General features: G+C 47.6%; 1 protein-coding gene across 8 annotated transcripts in view; it reads right to left on the bottom strand.

Moving 5' to 3' along the window:
• JCAD (junctional cadherin 5 associated) overlaps positions 1-24,837 on the bottom strand; it is a 66,082-nt gene that overhangs the window by 23,142 nt on the left and 18,103 nt on the right. For 5 of the 8 annotated variants that reach the window (XM_087777689.1, XM_087777630.1, XM_087777655.1 and 2 more), the window contains exons 1-2: positions 6,296-6,398; positions 972-1,125 (exon numbers count right to left, since the gene is read on the bottom strand). The exons of 1 other annotated variant lie outside the window; for it this stretch is intronic. The gene's annotated coding sequence lies outside the window, so the exon portion shown is untranslated. Of the gene's footprint in view, positions 1-971; positions 1,126-6,295; positions 6,403-24,837 lie in introns of those variants that run through there. 2 more of the 8 variants (XM_087777639.1, XM_087777674.1) reach the window with 2 other exon arrangements.

Genomic DNA, 24,837 nt, shown 5'->3' with positions numbered 1-24,837 from the left:
ATTCAATGTCAACCTGAAAAGACACATAAGGGCTGTGCCTGGGGTCTTGCTCTATGCGGTATTTCCATTAATGACTTGTAAATTAGAATAAAGATTACAATTACAAATCTGTAGGGAGTGCTGCGAGCATTTTAAGGGATTACAATTAGAATAAAATCTTCATAAATTAGAGACCCAGTCTGAAGTGAATGACTGAGATTCAATACAGGCAGATGTAAAGCACCATGTTGAAGAAGACGGATGCAATGCAAAAGTGCAAAATGGAGCGGTATGGCAAAAGAGTCTCGGGGGCTAGAGACACAACGAGAGAAGACATCAAGAGAAGCACAGAGCTTGGTACGCACAGGCGAATACACTTGTAGATATACAAAAGGGAGCATCACACATCAGGCTTTTTCCTCCCCTCAGCCCTATATCCAGTTTTGGGCCCTACCTCAAGCGAGATGCTGCTCCCTGCCACTTGCTCACAAGAATTAAAAGTTTAGGAAGTGTGACCCCTTGAGAAGAGGGTACAAGAAGCAGGCTTGTTTAGTTGAAAGAAAAAGGAGGAGGAATGAGGGTGAGAGAATGAGGGATGATAAGTTTCAAACATGTCAGGCTGCTAAAAGGTAGTGATAATCTTGTCCTGCTCCCTGCGGATGTGGAAAACTGAAGGGACTGGCTAAGCATGTAGCAAGGAAGATTTAGGTTAGATATTAGGGGGAACTGTCTAGCCATGATGATAGTTAACCTCTGGTTATGCTGGGAGGCTGTGAATCTCCATCAACAGAGGTTTTCAAGAACAGGCTAAATGAAGATCTATCAGGAACAGTGCAGATGAAGCAGATCCTGCCTCAGAACCAAGGGATTTGGGATGGAAACTAAGTATTTTTACACTCCTTGTCTCCCTCCCACTCAAAAAAAAAGGTATTGCTTTGTTGGCATGCCCCACACCTGGCGTTTCCAGACTTCAAATATTGAATATTTCTCACCTTGATTCATCAGTTATAGTTTGTTGTCCTCCGGTCTCTCCTATGGGGCTGGCTCCCTGGCTTTGTATGCTCACATGAACCTCCATGTACCTCCATGGTGAGCCACATATAGCTGAGGAGGATCAGTGCATTGGTTTTTGGGAGTTGAAGTCCTCTGGGGATATACAAAGAAATGGGGTCGAAGCATAACTCCCCAAGGTACAAAAGACTCTCCTCATACACAAGACTTTGTTTACCAGTCTGATCTTCTCTCCAACAAAATCAAAACCCTTCTGTACAAGACTCCCAGGCTTATAAGTAGCCACCTTGCTTGAATTACAATGCGGCTTTTCCCCCAGTGCTACTGTTCAAAATAAAATGAACACTTTATCACAAAATGCCACCAATGACCGACGTTGCACCCCCCTGTCCTGACATCCTCTGCTCTGCAGGGAAGAGTGAGGGGGTGCCAAGGGCAAGCAGGCCTGGCAAGGTGGCAAGCACCACTTAATAGGAAGAGAAACTTTCCCCCTCCTCCAGGGATGGGAGGGATAGGGATACTGAGACACAAGAGACATGCTCACATTGAAGGATCCCACACAGACAAGAGGCAGTGGATGACCTGAGTGGAGGCAGAAGAACAGAGTCCTGACCAGAGGACTTGTATCAGATCATGGAGACACACCAGACAAAGCTTCAAAAAAGTTCCCATTGCAGCCAACACCGAGGGCTTCAAAGCCACTAGTGCTAAATGCGCAATCATTTCTGCTGACTACATGGGAAGCAGATGTGCCAAAGTCATTGATGGAAGATAAGCCAACTCCATGTTGGCTCCGCACGTCTTCCCAGGCTTGCATGTCTCTCCCATTCATCTCAGAGAAATTAAAAAGAAATCTGTGAATTTTTGTGTTTCAACCTCATTACCTGTGGGCAGGAGGGTTCACATTTTTTCTCTAACACAGAGATTCACAGATAGTGAAAATTACAGCTCACATCGTCTTTGCATTCTTTGAGCAAAAAGTCCTCACTGAAATCACCGAGGAGCTGTGCCAGAGAATAAATTAATGATACGACGTGTCTCCAATAAAATTAGGAAGTGGGGAGGAGAAGAGGAGTGAGTCTTAAAGAGTTTATTTAACTCTCAGAAGGTAGTTATTCCTGTCTTGTATCTCACCAGTACAGACGCATCAGCAAACCCACTGTGGCATGAGAGAGAGCGCAGAGCATCTCCTGGGGGAGACCTTAACGAGTGACGGCTGCTCTCCAGGGGTTGCCAGCCCTGTTTGTTAGGAGGTTTCAGGTCATATTTCAAAGTTTGCCTTCTCAGATTTGCCAAGAAAAAATGGTAGAGAGCTAGATTTTTTTTTTTTTTTTAATTCATGTGGGTGTTTGAATACTGGGTTCACACAGTGATGAAATATGTGTCTGACCATGCATGGATGGGATCTGAAATAAGGTTGATTTTTAAATTTGCTGTGGACCAATCCAGCCCCAACTAAGCACTGATTTGCTGAGGCCCATAAGCATCCAAATAGAAGTAAATACATAAAGGGAGAGAGGAAATGTCCAAGCATGCACAGATACCGCTGCTCGTATTAGCCGGTTTTCAAAATGTCAACGGCTCGCTTCCACCGATGACAGAGCAGCACATTACTCCACTGAAATCGGTCCAGATTTTTTTTCAGAGAAGGAGCAATTGTTAAAGAGCACTCACTGCTACTCTGTGCTCCAGATATAACCAGTCCTTCAACCAACTGGCAGCGTATGGTGCATTTCCTCAAATGACAGCTTTTGTTTGTCACAACAGGAGAACAAAATAGTACATTTATTAAACAAAACGTAATTAGCCAAATCTGTCCCTCCCAAAAAGGAACTGCAGAAGAGGATATTTTTTAGGACTCAGATAAATGTTTCCATGCTTTTGTACAGAGCAATACGCTCTGGTGGAACAAAGCACATGGAATCACATTTGTTGCTCACATCTTAAAATCAAGATATTAAGGGTTAATCATCCCACCTAAAATACCTATGGCGAAGTGCTAATAAGCTACTCCCACGCTAGGACTGCAGGGATCATTATTATTGTTTGCAAGTTTTTTGACAGAAAAGCTCTCCATCTCTACAAACCAAAAAAAAAAGGATCTCAATAATAACTGTATTAAATCTTTCGAAGTAAAAATTTTTAATAAGGGATCCATCACATAGTTGAACTTCTTTGAGGTGACAGTGACATGACTTATAGAGCCTGGGCTCTGTGATCAAAAGGATTACACACATTAGCATCCTACTAATCACAGCAGGACGGGCCAGCCCATCAGGCCAGGACTCACAGAGGAGAGATCCATAAACAAACACTTTCTCCCGCTCACAAACGTGGCTGGGAGCAGAGGCGCTCCAAGGTTGATGTGGCCTTCTCCTCTTTCAAAGAGATAAGGATTGTGTCTGCTGGAGTAAATAAATTCTCAGCACAGTCTTACACATCTGTTTGTTTACTCATTTTCAGATATTGCCATCCTCTCCTGTGTTTTTATCCCTTTTATATTACCCTTGTATGTACAATCAAATGCCCTCTCTTCTGGATTGACCCTCTGCTTCTTCCTGTATTATAGATGCCTTTGATCTTTCTTTCTTGCATCTGTGTGTCCTGCCTTGAAGTCTCAGCAGGATTTCCCCCCGACCCCTTGCGCTACCAGAAAATAAATGCCAAAGTGGCATTTGTATGCCTTAGCGTAGAAAAAAATAAGACAGAGAAGCCTACACGCAAGCGCCGTTATGCTGCTGAGGCACTGCGTGTGCTGGGCAGGGCTGTCTACTGGTGAGGTAAACCCAGGCTGGTGAAAGGTGGCCCAGCTCCTGAGCACTGATGAGCCCGCTGAACCAACAAGGCGAGCAGCCATCATCATGACAGGGGAAGAGGGACCAACCTAAAATTTCAGAAAGAGCTGTTAATTTTTCCCTCTTTGTCACGCACTTGGTGACTTGCAGGGTGCTCTCAGCCCTTTCAACAAGCAGAACTCAGCCTTTAACTTTTTTTTTTTCCTACTAGCTCAGATTTCAAAATCCCTTCCCTTGCCCCACCATTTGAAATGGTCCAAGTTAGGGCCGACAAATTCTATTAATATCCGAACTGTAACACACTTGGGGGACAAAGAGGCTGCTGCTGATTTTTGTTCTCTGCAGGCACTGCCAATACCAGAAGAACTGAGGGTTATGTCTAGGTAGATGTGAAAAGATGCCACCAGTTCACACAGAGACCTTAACGATTGCATCAAGACTGCTGAAAGGCTGACCAACCCCTTCCTTCATAGCTGGAACTGGTGAGTAAGCTTCCCCAGCAAGCCTGAGTCCACTGGCTCTTGAAACAAAGCACAATAACAAGGTTGCAGAAAGTGAGATAACCCTTTCCACTCAAGAAGTGGAAAACAACATCTGTTAAAAACCAAACAAACCGGTGTAATGGCTTCAGCAAGAGACCCAAAGGATTTTAGAGATGCAGCTCGTGGCTTGGTCAACACATTGTGAAGAGCAAATTACAAGAGAACAATTGTTTCATACCAAGCTCTCCCACCCCTGAACTCCCTCAAGGTTAATTAGGATGGCCTCCAGCCAAATTAATTAGAAGAGAAGATTTGGGCAGGACTTTGCTATGCACTCGTAACTAGTTCCAAGGTGACCGAGAAGTTCAGAAATGCCTCACCTTCCAAATAAAGCCTGCTTGGCAAAAACCAAGCTCACATGTGCCATGTCGTTTCTCTGACAATCAGGAGAAACACTTAAAAGTAATCTTTCCCTAACTAACGGCTAAGGCAGAAGAATCTTCTGCATCCTTCCCACTGAACAATGTACCCTTGTTTATTTTCTGTGTGTTTTTTAGGTCATAAGAGGCCAGTGAAATTATGCATCTAAAGAACAATATGCTACTGTAATATGCCACTTGATACACACAGCCTGTCAGACTCTGAAAGATCTGTCTTTTCCAAGAGCTGGCGAATACATGTTGCAGCATGGAGAAATCCTGAACGCCATCGTAGGAAGGGAAGATGCAGAAGTGGGCCCAGCCTTCGAAACAACAGACTAAATTGATATTTTAGTTGGTATTGTAACATGCCCCGGTGGCACAGCTTAGGAGAGCATCCTGCCTTGAGGGGGACGGCCCTGCCCAGCTTCTCTACTCCGCAGCAGCAACCTACCTTGACCTCCTCTGGACTCCTGCTGCCCTCAGCATGCTTGGCAAAGGGAATAGCTGGCAGGACCACACTTTTTTCCTCCGAGTGGTACCATGGTGAGTGGTAGAACTGCAAGAGCGTAGTAGGGTAGGGCAGACCTAGCCTCTGTGATTACAAACTAAGCGCTGGCACAAATTGAGGCTCTCGCAGTGGCTGCATCTCTGAACTGCAGAGCCCTTCTCTGTCATTAATCTGATATTCTTTAGTTTGAAGCTGGAAGGTTGCTATTTTCCATGTGTCTGTTACCCACAAACAGCAACAGCGTTTCTGGCAGAATCAGAACTTTTAAAGTAAGAAAGAGAAAATGCTTCAGCTCACGCAAAGAAGCGTAGCTGAATACTTTTCGGCAGGACACAATTCTCATTGCCACTAGCCAAGATTTAATGTCTTGCCTGCCTGGATCAGACTGACTACTCAGAGCAGTTACATCGTATTTTCACTTAAAGACATGGGCTGGAGTAACTTAACATGTAGCGTCCATGCCACAAAAAAGCCATTATTCTCAACTCTTGACAAAAAAGAAAGGAAAAAAAAAAAAAGCTTAATAGATGCAAGAGTCCTTTGGCACAGATCCAGTGGCAGACTAAGGCCATAATTTGTAATTCTGAGGCAATTATGAAATGACATAACAGCACAGAACTCCTTCTGACATAACAGCTTTTCTCCATCTCCTTTGCAACAGTACATGCTTTAAAACAACCACCGAAAAGGAAATAACCCAAAAGATCTGTTTGACTGCTGTGTAAATATTGGAACAAGAATAAACACCAAGCAGGGCGGCCGTTGATGTTTCAGCCCCTGATGCCACATCCCGGTCAGTGTCAATGGGAGCCGCTGCCCCGGCACCAGGCATAAAATAAAGGTGAGCGGCACCGACTGACTGCCCTGGGACCCCTGCTCCAGGCCAGCCCCCCAGGAGAGCCGGGCCCCATGCGGGGCTCGGGGTGCCGGCCCTCAAGAGACGGGGGCCATGGGGGAAAAGAGGAACGAGCAGGTGCAAGGCGGGAACCTGAGGGACGCGTCCCCCGCTGCCGCTCATCGAGCCCCCCCGCCCCGGCGTTCCCCCTCCTGGCTCCTCCAGCTTCCCACTGCTCCTTCCACGACTCTGCCGGGACTCACCTCTTCGTACAACCCTCTCAGGACCCTCCGGTGGCGGCTGGAGCCGCCGCGCTCAGCGGCCGCGGCAGCCGTGAGGCGCCGAGCCCGCTGCGGGGCGGAGGGGGGGGCGGGACGGGGCGGGAGGGGGGCGGGCGGGGCGAACCGCCCCGCCCGCCCCCCCTCCCGCCCCGTCCCGCCCCCCCCCCCCCCGCCGCCGGCTCCTTCCCAATCCGGGATCCACTGATTTTCCTTTAATCCATCCCTGTAACACACGTTGCGTTGTGCACAGGGGAGCCGACGTCCTGCGCCGGCAGTGAAACGCGCTAACAAGCTAAAAAAGCCCTGGAAGGTCTGGTTACCTTCAAGCACCCAAACCCACCCGTCACAGGCCTGCTCTGTGGACGCTTAGCTGTGTCGGGGACACGTCCAACAGCATCCTTCCAGAAAGATAACATCCAGGACCCCAGAGCCTGCCCCGGCAGCGGCAGCCCTGCCGGGAACACGCTCTTACGGGGTGCAGGTTTTTTTCTCCAAAAAGTTGAACCGGCACCTCCTGCCCCCTCCCTCTCAGCTGAGAAGACAGGCATCAACTTTCTCAGAGGAAAACCTGCAGAAGGGAAAACCGGGATCCATCAAGGATGGAGAGGGACCAGAGAATCACAGAATCATTTAGGTTGGAAAAGACCCTTAAGATCATCAAATCCAACCGTTAACCCAGCACTGCCAAGTCCACCACAAAACCGTGTCCCTAAGCACCACATCTACACCTCTTTTAAATACCTCCAGGGGTGGACACTCAACCACTTCCCTGGGCAGCCTGTTCCAGTGCCTGACTGCCCTTTCGGTGAAGAAGTTTTTCCTAATATCCAACCTAAACCTCCCCTGGTGCAGCTTGAGGCCGTTTCCTCTCGTCCTATCGCTTGTTATTAGGGAGAAGAGGCCGACCCCCACCTCGCTACAGCCTCCTTTCAGGTAGTTGTAGAGAGCAATAAGGTCTCCCCTCAGCCTCCTCTTCTCCAGGCTAAACAACCCCAGCTCCCTCAGCCGCTCCTCATAAGACTTGTGCTCCAGACCCTTCACCAGTTTTGTTGCCCTCCTCTGGACACGCTCCAGCACCTCGATGTCCTTCTTGTAGTGAGGGGCCCAAAACTGAACACAGTACTCGCGGTGCGGCCTCACCAGTGCCGAGTACAGGGGCACTAGACGCTTTCAAAGCTCACTGTGCCTGCCGGCACGTGGCTGCACACCCAAAGGGCTCATCCTTGCCATGGTTTTCACTGGGACATCAGCAAGCGTTTTTGAAGCATTGCTGGTTGCCTGCTTCCCCATGTCTCCCCTCCCTGTCATTTATTCAGCCTCTAGAAACAGGTGAATAATTTGCAAATCTGTTTTGGTTTCATGACACTCTCAAAAGAGTACGTTTGTGAATCATTTACTTCAGCAATTGCTTGGGCCCATCAACAGCTCACCATGTCTTAATTGACTTTTACCCTAGGCTATCAAAGCACTTTACACATGTTCATAAATTGAGTCCTATTCAATACGTACTCTAGTTAATACTAAGAAAACACGGGCAGTGAAGTTACGCGATGAGTCCAAGGTCACAGGAGAAGTCTGCACGAGAGCCCAGAACCGAGTACAGGTTTCCCAGTGCCCCAGTTTCGTAGGGCGCTGGGAGTAATCATCATTGACCTGCTTTTCTATGGACATCTCCTTTCGTCTCCCAGCAGCGAGGCTCTGAGCTTGCAGCCGCTGACACATGAAGCATCCACCAAGGGCAATGCCACCGGCGGCAGGGGGACCTCCAGCAGGACCCCACACAGGCGCCTTATACCCCGTCCCTGCAGGGTACCTGCGGAGTTCTCCATGGCTTTGCTGATTGGGAACCCCCCGTATTTTCCCGTGGTAAAGCCTTGTAGCTGACACAGTCAATCAGTAGAAAGTGTAGGTTTTGTCACAGAGCCGCTTCTTGTGGGTATGACGATAGCACGGGTTTCCATCAAGGAAGCCATGCTGGCACAAGTCATGGTTTATTATTCAAATATCTTGACTCTGACAGGCAAATTGGGACTTGTGGGGTTTTTAAATACCTGTCTCTACTGTCCTGTATGAAAAAAATTCCAGGATGATTTTTCTCATCTGCATGGCTGCAGCTCAGAGCTGTTTGCTCTCCTTGGTTGGAGGAGACAGTCTTGTTTACATCCCTCCTTCCTGAGCCAAAAAGGTTTTGTTCCCTGTTGGGTAGTTTTGAGGCACCGCACAGAGCAGGTCCTCGCTGCCGGAGCTCTCTGCTCTCCCTTGGGAAAGCCACTGCGGCACTGGCATCAGGGGATGGGAAGAGGGAGGTGCAGGCTAGAGCTGCCACTCCAGCAAAGGAAATCTGGATCATTTACTGAAAAATGTCAAGGTGAAAGGAAGGGACATCTTTTTACCTTCAGGAGGTCGTAGCCTGAGGATAGGATGATAAAAGCGCAGAGGACAGCACACCTCAGAGCTGCCTCTCTGCACCTGGGGGTATTTTTTGTTACATCTCTTCTGAGAACACTTTGTGGGCTGCGAAGGGAGGCACAGCCCTTGGAAGGAGGCACTTCTGCAGATTTGCTTGGAGTCCTGCAGTCACTGAAGATTTCCCTCGAGTCAAGTCAAAGGGCCTCAAGTTGAGAAACAGAGCTTTCCTCCTAAAAAAAGAAAACAGCCGCCCCTGCTTCTAGCTCTCCTGTTACAGAGAAAAGCCTGAAAAACTGAGCTGAACGTAGCTCCACAGTCAGACCCCAGAAAGCAAACTGCATGATGAGGGATCTCTCGGGCTGAATTCACAATTAACAACCGATGACAGCTGGCAGCCCCAAGTTGTGTCCAAGCGGGGTTGCCCAGAGGGCTGGGGTAACAAATGAAGCCATTAGTCTGTGGTTTGGGAAGTCTGAGTGCTGTGACGGGCTGTGCTCCTCAGCAGCCATGCGACTTTCAGGGACTCCTTTTGCTCCTGCTGCATCTTTCCCTCTGCCTGTTAGAGAGCAAACTCTTTGGGCAGATGTTGCTTCTGGTTTTGCCTTAGCTCAGTGCCCAGATCAATGGGGTTGTGGTCTCAGGTGGCTACTGCAATGCAGACCGTGACTGCCAGGAGAAGGGCAAGGATGAAGAACAGCAGAGGAGGCAGGAAAGCAATTCTGCTTTTTGATGGTCAGAGTAAATGTGCACAACTGATGGAGTGTTGCTCCCCTGCAAAGCCCACGGTCCTGTGGCCACCTGGGGAGGTCTCCTCCTGGCTCTTTCCGGAGATAGGGACGGCAGCTGGACATTCTTCAGCTGAGAGCTTCAGCCTCGAAAAGGCTGGAAGAACTAAACGTGGCTGCGAGAGAAGCATACAAATGGGGTTTGCAGAAGAGAAAAGAGCATTAAAGCCTCTGCCCTGCCACTGAGGACTCATGAGATGGGTGAAAATCAGTGTAATGGGGCAGGGTGACATGATGGGGCAACAGAGGAGAGAGCCGTTATTGCCCCTCTGCTTTGCACGGCTTGCAGGGGGCAAGGAGAAGGGCAAAGAACCCATGAATCAAACACCAGCAGCGGGTTTGCATGGCAAAGGCAGGTATCTGGACAGGAGCATGGACAGGCTGCATGAACCCAGCAAGCGGTAAAGCTGTCCCCTGTGTCACAGCAGTCAGGTTCAGATCGGCATCCCATGGGACACGGTAGAGCGGGTCTGCGTGCCTGGGTGAGCAGGGAAAGCCAAGGCTCAGCTCCTCGGGAGACGAAGAGCAGCGCCTGTAAGTCTGAGTGAGTGGCCGTTATGGACAGAAATCGTGGAAAACAGAAATGCACAAACACAAGAGAGGCAGGCCAGATGGGGGAAATACAGATGAATTAATGCACAGGGTAGGGGAAAGGAAAAACACACAGGCATGCTGCACGCCCGCCAGCTCTTCAGCAACAGCCCTGCTGCGTGCCATTGCTGTGTGATGAGTGAATGGGAAGTCCTGCTCTGCTCAGTGCAAGTTATTGCTGCTTTATGACTTTATAATTCTCTCTGGCCTCAAAACCTCCCTGATCGGGAGTCCTCTGTTTATGTTTTATGTCCCATCATCAGCGTTGCTGCTCGGGGCCAGAGCTTTCCTGCCATTCCTACTGAGCTTGTTGCAGGCTTGGAGCCTCATTTCTGGAGGTGATCCTGCGTTAGTGGTTTTTACATTGAAATCAAGCAGATTTCTTCATAATTTGGTGTGGTTTGAAGTGACTAGGTGCATTAATTATCCCCTGAAAGACTGTAACAGTTTTTGTCTTAGATCCAATTGCCAGGAATGTATTTAGGAACATACACTGAAATCACCACATACCTGAAGTTTACCATAACTAACTAGCCACAGATGTGCTATTAAACCCATGCTTATTTTTTCCTCTTGTCCGTCCTATATGGCATGTTACAGCCATGATATAGTAAACTTTCTTAGAACAGATGCTAGTCATAAACAAAACAGCTATTACCCTTTTGCAAGAAAACATGTCACATTACCCATCCCACCAGTAATCACCTGTTTATAGAATTGGCACCTCTTTTGAGTTTGAAACAGGGGAGCTTCAGATATTTTATAGCTCCATCAAGGGAAACACTGAGCACTGCCATGGAGAGGGGATGTTTTCATTTGCCAGTTCTTTGGTGCTTCTTAACTGTATTTTGACCTGATATTTGGGGATGCAGTTCTTGAACTACTTTATCGCTTCCTAAGCATCCCAAAGAAGCAGATGGGATGGGTGTGGGTCTGTACTGAATAGAGGGAAATAGTTCACGATGCCGGGTGGTGACCATTCTGCAAGGAGATTTAAGGCACAGCAGCCAGTGTCTGTGCAAGGTGTTGGGCCACAGGCTGCTGGGGAGGAGTAAAGCTCAGTGCACTAATGGAGCATATTTTCCTTTAATGTAAGGACTCAGCTGCAATCTCTGTTAGATGTACCTGAGAGTCCTAAAGTATGACACACGAATGGGTGCTGGAGGGAGGAAAAAATGGGGAAAAAAAAGCTAAAAAATAAAAGAATAGTTAACACAGAGGAAGTGTACACACATACTGTGTGTGTGAAGACACCTGAGCCTTGTGAAGACTGCCGAAAAGGCTGAGGTGTGGCACACAAATTACCCTTCAGAATTTAGCTGTTTTACATTTGGGAAAATTAGGCAGTGCTCCAAAAACTTTTGAAGTTTGCTTTGCACTTTTTGAAGTGTTAAATGTTAAAACAATCCTTACAGCTTTTCATTCAAGGACTTGGCTCAGGATACTCAGCAAATATTAATGAGTTTCTCATCATAACACCCAGGAGAGATGGGAAGTTATCACAGTAATTACCCCCGTCGCCCAGCTGAGGAACAGAACAGTTAGGCCTCATTTTTCAGGAGAGTTTCCTGACCAAAATATTTGTACAGTCGTTCAGCTGAAAAGCTCTCGAGAAGGGTTAGGAGCTCCAGCTGGCCACCCAGCAAGGTGTCGGGACTGGGGATGAAGAGGGTCATCCCTAAAGGCAGGGGAAAATGAAAGGGGAATAGTTATGCAGTAGCAAAGCATATTGGTGCTGGATCTGTCCTATTTTTCCTAGTTTAAAATTTGGGTTTTAGAAGGCTAATCCCTGCATTCACTTAATAAAGTAATATAGATTTGATACATTATGTACAAGGGTACACAAACGGTACAATACAGATCGATCCATCGATCTCCATGAAGGTACATGGAGGGCAAGCTGTGGTGGCCACATAACCATTTCTGCTAGTGATGTGAGCTTCACTCGGTAAGGAGTGAAGTCTCGCAGACACTGGGCAGTGGAGTTGTGGCTGAAATGGGTGCAGCCAGGAAGAGGTCTTTTTTCAAGCACAGGCAAGGTTTTAGCTTGATTTCTCTAGTCAAAACGAAGAGGTTAGCAAGAGTTGTGGATCCTGTTAACATCGTTTAGTTATGGACTAGTGCTGATGGAAAACACGCTTCAAATAAGGTAAAAGAAAAGCAGACCCTGGTTGGATCTCATGTGCTACCACAGGATGTTGATGATCTCCAGGGAAAATGTCCCCTTCACCGTTACTTGCGAGTGGTCAGGAGCTACCAGCCAACACTCAGCAGCCCATCGGGTCGTGCTCGATATCCAGCGTAGGTCTAGTCAAACAGTAGGATGCACACTGTCCTCTACACCTCAGCACTCCCCAAATGTGACTCCAGATTACTGTGGCGAGAGCAGATACTGACCTGTTGGAGTTACAGTGAAGGATTAGAGCAAACTCAGGTTGCCCACAGGCATTAGCTAAAAATTCTTTGCCTTTTTCATGAAACTAATTGCAAATCTACTTTGAGAAAAAAGCAACTTCATCTTCAAAAGAGCTGCATATTCTAAGCAATATAGATAATTTAACTTGCAAACACATAGTGTGTGCTGAGCAGCTCTTTATTTGGGAGAATAGAGTCTGAAATAGTGGGGCACCTGCGGGAGGAGATGCATAAGGGGCAGGGTGATAAAGGTATGTGAAGTAATGTAGAAACAGGAAAGGTGGTTTGGGAATGTCCCCTCCCTTTTCTGAACATATATGTATAAACAATTAGCTGGAAAATGGAAAATACAGTACTGATAGAAGGATTCTTATTTATTTCCACTGATATAGTTACTTTGTGAAAATCACTGCTGTAAGATACAACTGAAACCCTGAGGTTTATAAGGAGCAAACAAAAATATATACTGATGGGAAAAGAACCTATAGTTACAGCAGTAAATATCAATAAATAGAGTCTGGAGGAATTGCACTCTTCAAAGCTTTGGCCAGGCTGTAATTATTGGCAAAATGAAGGAAACCTGCCCTGGAGCAGGTTACCCCCTTCCCCCGGCCCCGGTCACTGCCGCTTTGAGAGGCACGGAGGTGCTGAGGGACCTGTGTGCAGCCAGGCAGGAGCATGCAGCAGGACGGGGAGTCGGACCAGCGGCTCTAGGCTGTGGGCCAGCCATTGGCATGATAGTCCTCCTGCTCGCCTTTAGAAGGCAGGAGATGAACGCAGCTTCAAAACTGAGAGACCTTCCTTCCCAGCACTTGCCGTGGTTTGAGCGGCGTGGCTTTGGGTACGGCTCGTGCTGGAGCCTCTGCAGCAAGCCCTTCCTTGAGGAGCACAGCTTCGCGCTGGGGAGGGGGGAGCATCGCTGAAATGGTGCGTTTTAATACAAAACCACAGCACACAATAAAAAGGCTCTTTTTACAAATGCTCTGTAGCATAGTTCCTATTAGTTCCATAAAGACTTAAGTAATAGCTATTTAAGTTTAACTCGCCAATTTCAGCTTTTAGCTATGGTAACATTAATTTTTAAATTTTATGTTTCAAAGGGCAGCACCGTCCTTTCTGAAATACTGCCTCCCTCCTGTAGATCTACATGAGCTGGTTTTTGAGAGATCAAGGGGAGAATACTATCTATAGTAGGTTGGTTGTTTTTTTCATAAGAGAGGTTGAACACTGTAGCAAGGGCAGAGCATGAAGAAAGGCTTGTCTGTAACGGGAGTACTCAAAAAGTTCAACAAGAGTTTGCAAGACCCCTTCATGCCAGTGCATTCCCACAAAAAGCCTCACCCAAAAAGCTGAAATTACAGTCCTTGTCCGTTAAAGAGAAAAAATGTGAGAATGGCTTGTAATTTTTGAACCAGAAAAGCTATGTTTATCTTCCAAAGCACATCCCCTTGAAGAAGTGACTGTCATCCAGGGTTAAAGAGCAGGCAGAAAGCCCACAGAGGGATGGGCCCTCGGCGGCTCAACACCCAGCACCAGGCATCTGTCTCCTCGGGAGGGGGGATGCTCCTGTTATCTAGCTGATATATACCAGAATGTCGCAGCTTTCTGTATCCAAACACATCTTGACACTGGAGATTACACAGATCCCAGAGCTCTGGAGTGAGGCCAGGGACGTGCACCCGCCCGGGAGCAGCTCACCACCATGGGAGCAGGCAGCGGCAGCGTGGAGAATCGTTATCAGAGAGCAATGATATGTCACGGCCGTCTCGAATGGGCCAGGGGGTCAAAGGATTATGGCTGAAATCCATTCTTCATAGAAAAATCTTTTCCAAATGCCTGACTTAAAGCTATGAAATCACACAAGGAGTGTGCTGTTATCTGTGGGGGTGGTACAGACCCACCTCTGCTTCAAGTGGGAATCCAAAAAAAGAAAAATATAGCTGCACAGAACATCCCCCTTGCACAGAGTCATGCTCACCAAGCTGCTTTCCTTCCCCCTCACACCCGCTCATGGACAGGTTTAGAGGAGCGAGTGGGGATGTGTCTTTAGACCCACAGTAATAAACTTGCCTTGAGCATGTATATTTTAGTCTTGAATTTAACTCTTATTTGCTCTCGTATTATTTTACAGCAGGGTACGCACTTCTGCAGAAACTGCTGTCATCCCCATTTCTTACCTGCTTTCCACTGGAATTGCTTTTGGAGGGACTGGAGAGGAGACACTTTTTTGGAAAAGTACTTTGCCAAGAACTTATCTGAGCAACATTATGGAAACATGGTTTTGCTCGATAACCTTTAAGCTACAGCAACTGTGCAAAGGATTGCAGCGCCAACAACAGAATGTCAGCCTGCACCATAAAGGTTGGCAGGTCTGTAGGGATTGTATTTGGGTTTGAAAGTCACTGAAATCTATTAATTATCTTGTAGAAGTTGATAATGATATTACAAAGAAATCTTGCTTGGAAGGTAGAGAAATCCAAGCTCTCATACCAAAATGCTTTTCTTGTCAAGCTGAATTCTTCCGTTTTCCTCCTTCTATCCAGGACCAGAGGGAAAATGGGACCAAGTGCCAAAATAATAGAAGATTTTTATTAAGCAAAGCCTCATTCAGATATAATCAGAAGGCATCCATGTGCATTTTACTAGGTTATTTTGGTCTGAGGCCACCTCCTGTACAATTCATGCAGCCCCCTGATTCACTAGAGGGCTTTCAGATTCATCAGTGGAAATTACACCTCTACTTACACTGTATTTTCTGTGCTTTGGATCAGAAACAGCCACCATGGAAGACTTAATTTATCACATCCTTTCTTTCGCTGGCTCAAGCTTCACCCCTGATATTTGGGCATATTGCAGCACTGTGATACAGAAGCATCACACAGGCTCTCATTAGGAGGCAGGCAGTTCAAAGACCAGAGTGCTGCAAGGCATTTATATCACTCACACTCTTTAATTGCATCACCACCCTGCCCGAACCCAGTCATCCCCACAGGCAAGTCCCTACTCTGGGGGTCCCACATCCCCCTGTCAGATTGGGGGGGGACCTCCCAAGACCTCCCTTCACCTTACAAAGACCTGAACCTAGAAGGAGATCCTTCATTCAAGCTGTTTTGGAGTGCCTTGTCTGTCCTCAGGAAGGCTCTGGGAGAAAAGCAGCCAGCCAACCTCCGAATGAACTGCTATTTGAAAGGAGATTAAACCCTCCCCTGCACGTGCAACTTACAGTCAGGCAGACATCAGAGAAGCCAAACTGCATCCACTCCAAGGAGAATGCTAAAATAGAAATGAGTCTTCTTCCTTCAGCTCTGCCTTTTGTTGTGCCCTGCAGGCAGCGTGCACCTGCGACCGTGTATCCTCCAAAGTCAGAATACGCTTGCCCAAAGTAAAAAACGGCACATGCAGCCTTACATTTAATTCCCATCATTTCTAGAAGAGCCTGTGTTTCTCTTCTATTGAATATGAACTTAGTGGTCATGAGCAGCACCACAAACCATGTAAGTACTTGACACATCTCAGAAGGGAAGCTGAAGAGCAGGTTGTGAAGCTCAGAGCGTAGCTCAGGGCCTTACAAGTGGTCACTCCATATTTAAGAAAAGAAGCAAACAATCACTACAGAAATAACAATACTGCTGTAAGATGCTGTCCTCCTCTACCCAGCAGGAGCCACCTTCCTCCCTAAACAGGATCAGAGGCATGGATGGTGGGAGCTGCAAATCCATTTCAACACCGTCAGTGGTACTAGCCTGGCTAGTTTTCGGGAGCGCACTAGGCTGATGGTTTTGCAGTGAAGCCAGTGAGGAAAGCTGTGCTGAGGGGTGTTTCCTTGTAGAAGTGATGAAGGAAACAGCTTGGGGCAATGACACCATAACCCAGTACAGCTGTTTCTGCAGTGATCACTTGTTCACATCCTAGGATGCATTAAAAGAGCAGCTTGGAGCATTTCTGTTGCTGCTTATCCTCTGACTGGGCTGTTGTTAATGCAACACTCACTCAATGAAGTGTTTGGGATGAGGTCCAAAAAAGCACTTAGGTGCCTAAATCCAAGACAGCAATTCGCAGCTGCCTAAGGACTTAGGTTCCCCCTTTCGTACACCCTTTCCCAGAACCTCTTTAAAAACTTGGATTTCTGCAATGGGGGTGACTCTAGGTGCTGCCATCTTAGCTGGGCTTGGCCACCAGAGCTTGCCTCCTGCCTCTCTGCCATCCAGCCCTGCAAACGAGGTGGCCGTCTTCGGGGTCGCTCAGATGCTCTGCGGCTGTGCCCTGGGCTCTGAATTCAGCAGCTGGAGCTGCTCTTGCTCAAACCATGGCTGGTGCTGCTCTTCCCCATCAATATAGCCACCATGAGGGGGGTGGTGCTGGCTGGCTCTTTGCAGCTGGAAAGTCGTGACAAGCATGGCACAAGGGTGACAAGGGAAGAGGCTGCCACTAGCCTGGCTTGAGTATGTTTTCTCTCCTTCTCCCATGCCCTAAGAGGGGTCCAGGATAGAAGCGATGAGCATACCCATCGCAGAAAATGGATATTCCCTCTTCCATTGCCCTTGCTACTGATAGCCTGATAGGGAATGGTGGAGCCAGGTGGACTCTGCAGTCTGGCAGCTGCTCTGTGTGTGGAAGCTGGATGGGTCTATGGGACGCCAGGCTCAAAGCCACTCATACTGCCACCCGTCAATAAAGCTGTACAAGAACAGCTTAAAGTAATTCCTAACACAGTATAAAATTCTTCCATTAACCAACTCTTCTACTACATTGCAGAGTATGTCTGTCCATGTGCCTCTTTCCTCAAGATAGAGCTCAAAATAGTTACAGAAATCTGGTTATCCTGTGGCTTACAGGGAGTGAGAGGGAGCGTAGTTGCTCTTCTACTACAGCTTATTCATCTTGCTCCTGAAAAAGCTGATTACCTCCCAGGAAGCTCTCTGGGTAGATGACGAGCTGAGGCGCGTGTGCTGGGAACGCCTTCGCTGGGATGGCAGCACCCCTTCCCTCAGCCTGACTATCTGTTTCGGTAATCTGACAGACATCTTTCAACCACATTCATGTGTCTTGCCATGAGATCGTTAAGCTTTGCCAGGTTTCTCCTCTCATCTGATAAAGCAGTTAGGGGTCCATGTAACAGACACTTGCACTTTTCAAACGTATGTCTCAGGTAGGGCTCTACATGCGCAGGCTGTTTTTCACATTAAGCCTGTCAGTTACTGCAGTTTACCTAAATCCATGCTGGACTGTAAAAGGCTTAATCGATGTAGCACATTCACTCCTGATGATGTCAGGGAGCCACTATACCAATCTAACAGACAAGCTGATCTGATAGCCAGTAAATTTGGGATGACAAGCAAGGTTTATCATGTTAAACCAGATGCCGTCAGCACCCTTCAGTCCTGCAAAAATGCTCTAATTCTTCATAAAGCTATTACTGAGACATGTAAGGAAAACATGAGATCTGAGCTCCTTCTTGCTCCAGCCTTCTGCCGCTGACTCCTCTTCCTACAATCAGGAGGAGAGCCTGGTGTGGGGGCATGTTTCTGAAATTATTTCAAAGATCAGATTTGGTGTCTTCTCTGCCTACATGTGTCCTCAGCAGGAAAACTGCAGAGCAGCAGAAGAGGGAAGATGAAGGCTACTGTGGGATGGAAAAATGAGTTGTCTGTAGGTCTGTCCATGCATGTGTATCTGGCTGGGCCCCATACTCCAGCCATGCTGCGATCTGTATTTCAAAGGGACCATCATTCCTTCTCAAATTACTGGTGCTGGCAGAGCAGCAGAGCTGGCAAGTGAGCTTTCGGGAATGTCTTTATCCTTCACAATCCATATGAAATAGGTCCAAGTAGTAATATTCTTGGAGAGCCAGATACACAGATTTTGCAAAGGTTGGGAGCAGCAAAGCACACTATTAATAAACCAGCCACAGTGCTCTTGGTTTTGTTCTGATTGTAATAATTATAAGCAGAAGTTTTCTTTTGTCTAGGTCAAAGTCTCTGTTCCTTCAAGTTTAGAGCTATCAGAGGCAGCTGAGTAAGAGCTCTTCATTCAATGGACAGCAGTATCTGATCCAGCAAGTGCCATCAGTCTGCTTTGGTAAGTTCAGTGGAAGAGTGAAGAGGAGAGCTTGTCTGAGGACCCGCTCTCCCATCCACTGTTAACACTATTGCAGCTCAGAGTAGCTTATCAAAGGTGTCTTGGCTTAGAGAAAAAAATGGATTTTTCTAGATGTGTACAAGCATATCCATGACGATATACAATGCTAAAAGCTAGTATTACATCGATTGTCATATTTATTATTCTATTAATGCTGGCTTATTTTAACGGAGTACCTTCAACAGGGAGAAATAAAGGACATATTCTCAAAATACTGGGAACCAGATACAAAAAAGAAGCTGCTTATAAGTGTCTTTTTCATCCTCAGCCAAATGTTATGAAACAAAGTTGGTGCCTTCTGGCAGTATGAGCCAGCTTAGGAGGGGAGGGTTTGTTCTGATAATAAATAAATTTTTCCCACACATTTGCAACAGGTAAGTCTCAATAGCTACCATTAAGAATCGAAGTCTTTGTTCTCCAGAGGCCAAAGCACCCACCATTTCACTTAATTTGCAATTTAACAGGTTTATCATTTACACCATGGTGTCTCTTTTAAAGGAAATCCTGGTGGAATTAACCAATATTAGACTTCAGGTGCAGCAGGAAAATGTGCAGCGAAGCACATTTATGCTGGAGACAGACTTTCATGCCTAGGTATGCTGCAGTGGATATTGCTGAAAAGGGCAGCTTTTCTGCAAAGTTCTGTTAGATCCCCTCAGCAGGAAACAATTATCTGTAACACCAATTTCCCGCAGAATTTCGTAAATCCTTCCCTACAGGGATTTCACCTTTCATTGTTTTCCCTGCACAGGACAGAAAATCTAACAGCAGTGGTACCAAATCAGATCTGAGTCATATTTTTTTCAGCCTCTGGCAGCTGAAGGGAATAATCTCATCTTTGACTAGAAGGAGATGGGCAAACAGGGTAAGGGCTGGTGACCTGAGTCCCAGGATGACCTCCGGAGGTCCCTTCCCACTGCACCCATTTTGTGATGTGATGCCCAAAAGGAGAGGGGTGGAGGCTGCTGCAGTGGTGAGGTCCCTGCTTTGGGGGCACTCATGCCTTGGCAGCAGAAGGGGTCTAAATCCAGGCATGCCGGGGCCCCGAAACATCCATGGGAAGGAGCACTGCCGTAACCAGTGCCTGCCAGGAGGAGCCCCTCACAACACCTGCCATCCCACCATGTGTCCTCTGAAGGCCATGGCATCCCCATGGAAGAGCCCCTGGCTGCCTTGAACTACTTTTCTTTTTCTTTCAGCTGCGGCAGTGCGGGGTTACAAGGAGGATACAGCCGTGGCAACCGGGAGTCACATTTTCAGTGCATTTTTTGCCTTTGTCCCTGTCCCCTCTTCCAAAGTGAGGTATCTCACCGCATGGCTTCCTGACAGCGTGGGCAGAGCCCTGCCTGGGCAGGCAGTCCCAGAAGCAACCCGTGGCGTGCGTGGGAGTCTGCCTTCTTCCCCCACGTTGGAAAGAAACTCTGGGCTCAGCGTGGGGGTGCTCAGACCCCGTGCTGGGGAGCACGTGCCCAGGGAAGGAGGATGTGTGGGATGCTCCAGGGAGTGGGCGTACAGCCAGAGCAGGGACTTCTCTCTATAAGCAGTTCAGCATATTCAGAGCTACCATCCACCAAGGTTTTCTTGCAGAATCCACATTTTTCCACCTCTACAGACATTTCAAGGGGGAGGAAAAACCAAGGACTTTGGCTGTGTGGCTAGGGATGCAGGAAGGATGACCCCGGGAACACGAGGCAGTCTGTTTTGGTGTCCCCAGTACCTGGCAGCCCAGCAGCAGCAGGACCTGGCCTGCTGGGTGACAGGTACAAATAACCAGTTAGACTTTATAGCTACATTTCCCACCAAGAGGAGGCTTGTGAGGTTGTGCTGTCTGTCCATCTGCCCATGGCAGTGTGTGGCTCTGCCAGCCACTTTCACCCAGTCCCAACGGGGGAGGTGTTTCAAGGCCATGAAGTCCCCACAGGTTTGGGACATGCAATGAGCTGGGTCTGTCCTCAGCACCAGCTGCCCTTCAGCCAGGCAAGCTCTGGCTGCCGGGCAGGGCAGCAGGAGCCATAAGGCAGTGGCCAAGGCAGTGTGAAGGGCCAGGCCCTGGAGGAAACCAACCTCACAGGCTCCTACGAGCAACTCCATTGCTGTTTGTCCCCATCCGTCCCGAGCTGTTTATTAACTCCAGCCGAGATGACCTGACATTCAGGTAAGCCAAATCTGATTTTCCAGCTGAGGGAGCCCTCAGATCTTTACTGTTTCCAACCAGATTTCATCATGGAAAGCACGTTGCCCTGCAAGGTCTGATCTTCAGTGCCAGCAGCAGGAAGCACTGAACGCGCCCAGCTGCTGACTAAAGGAAACTCAGGCTTTTGCTAGGCCCTGGCTGCAAAATGGGGAGGAGAAGGAGCGCTGGAGCAGCCCCTAGACACAACACCCAACGGGGGGTCTGACCTGGGGTGTCCCATTGGTGCCCGTGGGTGACCCGGGGCGCAGCTCCTCCCCTGCACGGCTGGCACTCATGGGCAGCTGGCCCCCACCAAAACGCAGGCTGTGCCGGGGGGACATGGGGCGGTGCGGTCCTGGTGCCACTCAGGTGAACCGATTTGGCAAGGCTCACGGGAAAGGCAGGAGGCACCTGGGCAGCTGCGCAGGCTTTAAGAGTAAAAGAGAGAGGGATTAAAAAGGGGGAGGAAGGGGGGGGGCAAATAGAAAGAGCCTTGTGATATTTTTTGAGTTGTTAGGCCTGGTACCAGAGATGGAAAAATGAAATTCAAATTTCACAAGGTATATTGTTTTTCAAAAATTAGAAACTTAAACTACAGGTGTCATATTTTAAATCCACTGGAAAAAACTTGCTCAAAAGCAACATTTTCCCCCAACAAGGGACTTAAAAACCAGTGATAAAATCCCTTCTTTTGGGAGGAACATTTCTGAGTCACAAAAGTCTGAGTAGCTCTGCTCCCCACTATGCATGCTTTAAGACATAGCCAAAGCATGCCCATGAGTATATGGGGCTGTGATTTGCTCTTCTTTGGGATGTCTTCGTTGTTGGCCTTGAAGCTGCAGGAGAGCCGCCTGGTTTCCTCCTCAGCAGAAGGAGATACAAAATATGATGCTACCATCCAAGAAATGTGAGTACAACTGTGGAGGCACACAGACCCGAAACACTGAAATTTAAAGCTATGGAGTAATTCTGCAGTGCTGTTAATATCATTTGATTGTCATCCCTGATCATCCATTTGTATTCATGGTCTTTTTACTTGCTAGAATCCTCTAGCAATCTTTAATCCAAAAAAATTTCATTTCCCACTTGAGATCTCAGAGGAACAGGGTAAAAATGAAATTTGCATGATAATCAAGGTCTCCTTCAAGGAAAGCGTAGGATCTGGATAAATTAGCCACAACCTGGCAAGAGTGGGAATATCCATCAAAAGTTTGTTCCCTTAATGTCCAGGTGACCACAAAATGTTTTGTAGAAGCCAGGAGAGCAGCAACCAAAGGGAAAAGATTTGTTCTGGTGAGCTCTGTATACCAGAAAGCCCTGCTGAAGTGATTGCAGGGGAAAAATGAGAATGATCACAGGCTGCCCTGCCTGACCGTGGGAGGCAGGAGGTGAAGGGCAGCAATCAGGCAGTCGAGGGGGGTGGTGGGACAGGCTGCCAGGGGCCAGGGGAGGTTTCAAACAGGTTTGACAAGCACTGGGTCGGCCATGTAGAGCTGAGCCTGCCTGGGAGAGGGGGAGAAGCTGATGAGCCTCCTCGGGATGCAGCTTTCCAAGCAGAGCTGCTCCACCTTGCCCTTGCCCTCACCCCACTGAAGTCTGGGAAGGGGGTTTGCAGCACTGGGTCTCAGCACCTTTACAGAGGATTTCTATTTTTCAGCCTCAGTGTCTAGTTCTTATTTTAAGTTGGACATTTTTTATTCAGTTGCAGCGTAGCTGTTGTGTCGCATGACATGCCACAACATTTGCAAAAATCAACAACAGTCCAAGTCCTTCGTTGACTAGGAGCGCTCCTGGTTATTTCTGAGTGCAAGGGGAGAAGCAGAGATCCTGGCCTTCCTCAGCAATACATCCTTGAGGAGGATGTAATTACTGAATTGGGTTTTGTAGTCTTTCTGCTGGGCGCGCTCTGACTGACAGCCTGGGCCAACCCACACTTCTCTCCTTCATAATAATGTAAGCTTATTTGCCTGCAGTGCCAATAAAAATAAATCATCTGGTTGCCTTATGCTCTGTGCGGATGAAAACAGAGTCATCAGTGGTCTGTGTACTTCTATGCTAACTTTACGCCCACAGTATTCTTTTTTTTTAAATCAAATAATTGCAGGATTTTGAAGAGGCTACCATGTACTGGAGAAGAACGGAGGGCTGAGGCTTAGTGTGTGTGAATCATGAGGTTACAATACATTCATTGTTCAGTTTAAATAATGGTTTTTCAAATTAGGTTTGCATGTATGAGTGTAATGTTCTCATTGACTAGAGTGATGCACAATAGACCACCCACAATTTGGGAGAGCACTATGAGTTTGTCCCTCTGTGGGCAGGCATCACTTAGTTTTCCATCCCCATTCTGTCAATATATTTTCAGCCTGGCCTTAATCGTTCCTTCTAGATGAGCTGGAAGCATATCTGGATCACATAATTTTCCATGGTGGCCTCATGCAGTTAAAAGATGATTTCAAGTTGAGAGTCCTCAAAGCCTGGAGAGTTGAGACCCGTACCACTGATCCAAAATCCAACTTCAGAATTTTCCACTCCTTCAGTGTGGGAGTAAATCAGGATTTATTCTTCTGAAGTCAGAGATTTATATCACTTTAAAGCACGAATAAGTAAACATGCCTCATCTTTCAAGGGGGAACCATGTAGCAGGTTAATTTTTTTTACCATATACTGGAAGTCTCAGCTGATTTGCAGTAGTTTTGTCATCATCCCTGTTACCAGTCCCCCCACTTTCATAAAAAAGTAAGTGTGCAAGCAGCCAACTACGATGCAGTTTGTGGAGGAATCACTCCCACTTAGGTCACATTGAGATAAAATTATATAACTCGAAGCCACCAAGGGCACAACCCCTGGTTGTATTTCCATCTGGAACGGTTGTCCTTGCCCCTTCCCCCAGCACTTGTAGGGGAGATGATTGGACAGGTTGTTATTTATGTCGGTGCAAACTGGTGGTACCAGGCATGTCTCTGCGGTAGTGAAGGAAAGTATTAGCGCCGGCATCTTTGCGCAGCATATGTATGTGATGAGATAATAGACATCTGTCTCTGAGCGGCTACTGGGGCTCTGTAAATCCCTTGTTTTGTAGTTTTGTGCAGAAAAGCTACCTCCAGCACAGTATACGACTGTATAGTCTGGAGTAATAACTTAAAGACTGTGTTCGTCCTTACAAAGCACCGAGCTGTGTAATGCTTCTTTCAGGTCCCCAGCTTAACATTTGTGCCTAGATGTCCCCAGGGACGTTGGCGCCTGAAGAGGGACTCAGGGAGCTCTCAGGTGTCTGTGGGCTTCCTTGTAAATCCCTAAGGTTTGCTTTGCTTCCTCACATCCCAGCATTTTGGCCTGGCCAAGCAGCTCAGCACCTGGATGTCTCCCACCTGAGCCCCCACACATGATGCACGCTGCCTGGCTGAGTCTTCCCGCGCAAGCACCCGCAATCACAGCCCAGGCACCCCACATCACCTCCCCGTCCCACATCGCTGCTGGCAACTCACTGTCCAGGGTGCAGGATGTGCTCACTATTTTCTGGGCCTGAACAGAGGTGAATGGCACATCTCCCCCTTCTGGGACAGGAGAGATGAGTATTCAGGTCCTTGCTGCAGGTGCAGGTTGTGCATTGCATCCAACTGCTGTTTAGAATACACACCCTAAAAACCTGTGTTATTAACTCAAGGTTACCATATAGTTAATCTTATTCCAAACTGAAGAGATTACAAATGCCATAATATTCACCGCTGTTGAGAAGCATGAGAGTAAACAACGAGAGCACTGTGACTATGGCGAACCCGCTGCAGAACACACAGCACGTTCAATTCTGTGATGGGGCATTGCCAGCTGAAAATCCCTCAGGATGGGTATGGCACCAAATTCAACTCTGTCTTGCACTGCCCTACAGCTAAACTGACTTCAGTTTGCATCCCTGTGGCTTTATGTGGTAAACTGGTGGGATATTTGATCTCCAGTACCAAGCATAGGAACAAAGTGTCTGATTCCAGTGCATGATATTCTGCAAATATCTA

Source organism: Nipponia nippon, unplaced genomic scaffold, assembly GCF_047370975.1.
Source record: "Nipponia nippon isolate SJK-2023a ecotype South Korea unplaced genomic scaffold, ASM4737097v1 scaffold_1, whole genome shotgun sequence".
Lineage (NCBI taxonomy): Eukaryota > Metazoa > Chordata > Aves > Pelecaniformes > Threskiornithidae > Nipponia > Nipponia nippon.
Note: the sequence above shows the minus strand (reverse complement) of the source record. Positions and strands in the feature narration are given on the sequence as shown.